This window comes from Pan paniscus, chromosome 7 (assembly GCF_029289425.2).
Source record: "Pan paniscus chromosome 7, NHGRI_mPanPan1-v2.0_pri, whole genome shotgun sequence".
Lineage (NCBI taxonomy): Eukaryota > Metazoa > Chordata > Mammalia > Primates > Hominidae > Pan > Pan paniscus.
The window spans coordinates 124,964,993-124,970,307 of record NC_073256.2 but is presented as its reverse complement, the minus strand read 5'-3'; the positions used below and the strand labels follow the sequence as shown (position 1 = coordinate 124,970,307).

Below are 5,315 nucleotides of genomic sequence, written 5' to 3'. Positions count from 1 at the left end.
CTCTATCGGTCCGTGTCTCTATCACTTGCCATGGTCATCGCCACTCCAATTCTTTGGCATGGCTAGGCAAAAACCTTAAGCATTACATTTTGGTGAGCCAGCCAGGAGACTCCAGGAAATGCATCTAGATTGTCACGTGGTGAGTATGATTGGACCTCTTTCGCTTGCTATTATGTCCTATCCTTCCTTAGAATTAGGAGGCTAAATACTGGGCACCTGTAGGCCACTTAAAGGCAATTAGCATGGCCACCAGACTGAAGACATGGGTGTCAGGCTGTCTGGAAAAGGGCTGTCTAACAATCCCTGACCCTTCAAGGCTGGGAGCATTGGTTGGCCTGGAACCAGTTCCAATTATTTTGCTTTCCATGGTGGTCTTGAAGTACACATGGGAGTGCTCAGCGGACTTCTTAGTCTCCCAGATATCCTGGTTGAGACAATGACCCCGCCAGAGGCTCCCCCTGCACGGGTTACTGAGTGTGAGACAGCCACATCTTCTGACTCCTTCCTCCTGGGTCCTAATGTCCACCAGCTAGACTTCTTTCCTCATCTTGCAATCAAGGTGATTCCTGCTAGGCAGGATCAAGATTCCCTATTTAGAAGTCTTAAATTCTTGGGGTGATGCCCAGAAGATCCCTGTTCATGGTGCCCTCCGGGGTTTAGGCAGATGTCACCATTTGATGGCCACTTGGAAGGGCCAGTCCACCACCACAGTGTATGGTCCCCTGCATCAGGACAATTTAAAGACAAGTCTGTAATTTTCATGTGGATAGTAAAAGCCTTAGGGCATTTCATCCATTGCTCCCAGATAGACTTTCACCTTCCTTGGGGCCTCTCAGGTACAATCTGTGGTGCATAGGCATGGGTCTTAGAGACACTGAATTGTTGTTTCAACCATTCAATAATTGGTATTGGAAGGAAGAAAATATAGTCAGTTGGGACAAAGGATACTGGTACCACCTTGAAATGAGGGCTTACTCTTTTGATGGCAAGTGGGGACAGAAGGCTAAAGTACAGCAGCTGTTCTCTTGGCCCTGGCCTAGAGGACCTCCACCACCCCCTTTAAGCTTACTAAGCCTCCTGTTGCTAATTCAGAGATTTCTCCTTGAAGGACAGTTTTATGGTCAGGCCCACGTAAATTGGGCCTTAGCATGCAAGCATCAGTGGTGCCCCTGACCCAGGCCTTGCCATCCTGGAACAGGCAGGACACATTGGCAGAAGGACCACAATAAATCCAACAGTCTTTGTGCCCTATTTAGTGGTCAATGACTGCATGGCAGGGGCAAGGGAAGTTTCCATCCTGCCAGTAAGCATGGTTAAATCTGGTAGATGGAGAGCTCAGGAAAAGCGGCCATGAGATTTGAGCATAATTGGACCTGACTCTTAGGGGACGCCCTAAGGGAAAACAAGTCACAGAACTAACCAGGGCTGTGGGCATCCTTGTGTTTAAAATTTCAGATTGGCACCACACCTTCAAAACCAGACACTCCCTTAAGATGTATTCTGAATAACTGGGACAAATTCGACCCTGAAAACTTAAAAAAGAAGTGGCTGATTTTCTTCTGTACCACTGCCTGGCCACAGTATTCCTTACAAAACAGAGAAACTTGGCCCCCTGAGGGAAGTATTAATTATAACGCCCTTCTACAACTAGATCTTTTCTGTAAACAGGAAGGTAAATGGAGTGAAGCCCCTTATGTACAGGCTTTCTTTGCCCTTCTTGACCATACTGCCCTGCGCCAAGCCTGAAAGCTTTGCCCAAATGACAGAGGCCCACAATTGTTTCCATATTCAGGGCCTCTCTTTCAGCCCTACTCTTCTCCCTTGCTGACTCTCCTCCATCCGGCCCCACTAAAGTGTTAAAGGCACACTGGAAAGAGAACGTAAACTCCATGAGCTAGGCACCCAAACTATGTCCCTTACAAGCAGTAGGAGGAGAATTTGTGCCCACCCGTGTACATGTCTCTTTCTCACTCTCATATTTAAAACACATAAAGTCAGATTTAGGGAAATTCTTGGATGATCCTGATAACTATATAGATGTCCTGCAAGGATTAGGGCAGTTCTTTGATCTAACATGGAGAGATATCATGTTACTTCTTAATTAGACCTTAAGTCCTACTGAAAAAGAAGCAGCTTTAACAACAGCCTGTCAATGTGGGGATCTGTGGTACCTTAACCAGGTAAACGATCGAATGGCCCTGGAGGAGAGGGAAAAATTCCCCACAGGGCAACAGGCAGTCCCCACTGTAGACCCTCACTGGGATACTGACTCAGATCATGGAGATTGGAGCCACAGGCATTTGCTAACTTGCATTTTGGAAGGGTTGAGGAAGACTAAGAAAAAGCCTATGAACTACTCAATGCTATCCACAATTATGCAGGGAAAAAAGGAAAACCCCTCTGCTTTTCTAGAAAGGCTAAAGGAGGATCTAAGAAAGCACACTGCCCTAACTCCAGATTCTGTAGAAAGCCAATTTTATTTAAAGGATAAATTTATCACCCAATCAGTGGCTGACATTAGAGGAAAACTCCAAAAGTCTGCCTTAGGCCCAGAACAAAATTTGGAGGCATTATTCAACCTGGCAACCTCAGTGTTCTTTAACAGGGACCAAGAGGAACAGGCTGAAAGGGAAAAGCGAGATAAGAGAAAGGCTGCAGGCTTAGTCATGGTCCTCAGACAGGCAGACCTTGGTGGCTCAGAGGGAATCAAAAGAGGAACAGGCCAATTGCCTAGTAGGGCTTGTTATCAGTGCAGTTTGCAAGGACACTTTAAGAAAGATTGTCCAACAAGAAACAAACCACCCCCTCATCCATGTCCAATATGTCAAGGCAATCACTGGAAGGTGCACTGCCCCCGAGGATGAAGGCCCTCTGGACTAGAAGCACCCAACCAGATGATTCAGCAACAGGACTGAAGGTGCCCGGGGTAAGCGCCAGCTCATGCCATCACCCTCAAGAGCCCCAGGTAAGTTTGACCATTGATGGCCAAGAAGTGGACTTCCTCCTGGACACTGGTGTGGCCTTCTCAGTTTTAACCTTCTGCCCTGGATGACTGTCCTCAAAGTCTGTTACTATCCAAGGAATCTTAGGACAGCCTGTAACCAGGTATTTCTCTCACCTTTTCAGCTGCAATTGGGAGACATTGCTCTTTTCACATGCCTTTCTTGTTATGCCGAAAGTCCCACACCCTTGTTAGGGAGGGACATATTAGCTCAAGCTGGGGCTATTATCTACATGAATATGGGGAAAAATTACCCATTTGGTGTCCCCTACTTGAAGAAGGAATCAACCCTGAATTGTGGTTTTGGAAGAACAATTCGGAAGGGCAAAAAAATGCCCATCCAGTTCAAATCAGGCTAAAAGACCCCACCACTTTTCCTTAGCAAAGGCAATATCCCTTAAGGCCTGAAGCTCATAAAGAATTACAGGATATTGTTAGACATTTAAAAGCTCAAGTCTTGGTAAGAAAATGCAGCAGTCTTTGCAACACCCCAATCCTAGGAATACAAAAACCAAATGGTCACTGGAGATTAGTGCAAGACCTCAGAATCATCAATGAGGCAGTAATTCCTTTATATCCTGCTGTACCCAACCCCTATACACTGCTCTCTGAGATATTAGAGGAAGCAGAATGGTTCACTGTTCTGGACCTCAAAGATGCCTTCTTCTGCATTCCCCTGCACGCTGACTCCCAGTTCCTCTTTGACTTTGAGGATCCTACAGACCACATGTTCCAGCTTACATGGACGGTCTTGCCCCAAGGGTTTAGAGATAGCCCTCATCTGTTTGGTCAGGCATTGGCCCAAGACCTAGGCCAATTCTCAAGTCCAGGCACTCTAGTCCTCCAATACATGGATGATGTATTTCTGGCTATCAGTTTGGAAGCCTCATGTCAGCAGGCTACTCTAGATCTCTTAAACTTTCTAGCTAATCGAGAGTACAAAGTGTCTAGGACAAAGGCCCAGGTCTGTCTACAACAAGTTAAATATCTAGGCCTAGTCCTTGCCAAAGGAACTAGAGCCCTTAGCAAAGACCTATTCAGCCTACACTGTCGTATCCTCGCCCCAAAACATTGAAACAGTTGTGGGGATTCCTTGGAATCACTGGCTTTTGCTGACTGTGGATTCCTGGATACAGTGAAATGGTGAGACCACTCTATACGCTGATAAAGGAGACTTAGAAGGCAAATACCAATCTAGTAGAATGGGAGTCAGAGGTGGAAACAGCCTTCAAAACTTTAAAGCAGGCCCTGGTACAAGCTCCAGCCCTGAGCCTTCCCACAGGACAAAATTTATCCTTTTATGTCACCGAGAGAGCAGGAATAGCTCTTGGAGTTCTTACTCAGACTCGTGGGACAGCCCCACAACCAGTGGCATACCTAAGTAAGGAAGTTGATATAGTAGCCAAAGGCTGGCCTCACTGTTTATGAGTGGTTGCAGCAGTAGTCATCTTAGTGTCAGAGGCTATTAAAATAATACAAGGAAAGGATCTCACTGTCTGGACTACTCATGATTTAAGTGGCATATTAAATGCTAAAAGAAGTTTATGGCTCTCAGATAACTACCTACTTAAATACCAGCACTACTCCTTGAGGAACCAGTATTTCAAATACGCACGTGTGCAGCCCTCAACCCTGCCACTTTTCTCCCAGAGGATAAGGAACCAATTGAGCATGACTGCCAACAAATTATAGCTCAGCCTTATGCCACCCAAAAAGATCTTTTAGAAGTACCCTTAACTAACCCTGACCTTAACCTGTACTCCGATGGAAGTTCATTTGTAGAAAATGGGGTACGAAAGGCAGGCTATGCCATAGTTAGTGATGCAGCAGTACTTGAAAGTAAGCCTCTTTCCCCAGGGACCTGTGCTCAGTTAGCAGAACCAATGGTGCTTACCCGAGCCTTAGAACTGGGAGAAGGGAAAAGAATAAATGTGTACACAGATAGCAAGTATGCTTATCTAGTCCTACAGGCATATGCTACAATATGGAAAGAAAGGGAGTTCCTAACCTCTGGAGGAACACCCATTAAGTACCACAGAGAAATCACAGAGTTATTGCACACAGAGCAAAAACCTAAGGAGGTGGCAGTCTTATACTGCCGAGGACATTAGAAACGTGAAGGAGAAGAAGCAGATGGAAACCCCCAAGCAGACACTTAGGACAAAATTGCTGCCAGGTAGGACTTTCCTTCAGAAATGCCCATGGAAGCGCCCCTGGTATGGAGCAACCCACTCCAGGAGGTTAAGCCCCAGTATTTCCCAACTGAAACAGAAAGGGACTTTCACAAGGACATTGTTTTCTCCCCTCGGAGTGG

The 5,315-nt window shown here is 46.1% G+C and overlaps 1 pseudogene; it reads left to right on the top strand.

Moving 5' to 3' along the window:
* Positions 1-385: 385 nt before the first annotated feature.
* Positions 386-2,864, top strand: LOC129398475 (uncharacterized; annotated as a pseudogene).
* Positions 2,865-5,315: the final 2,451 nt, after the last annotated feature.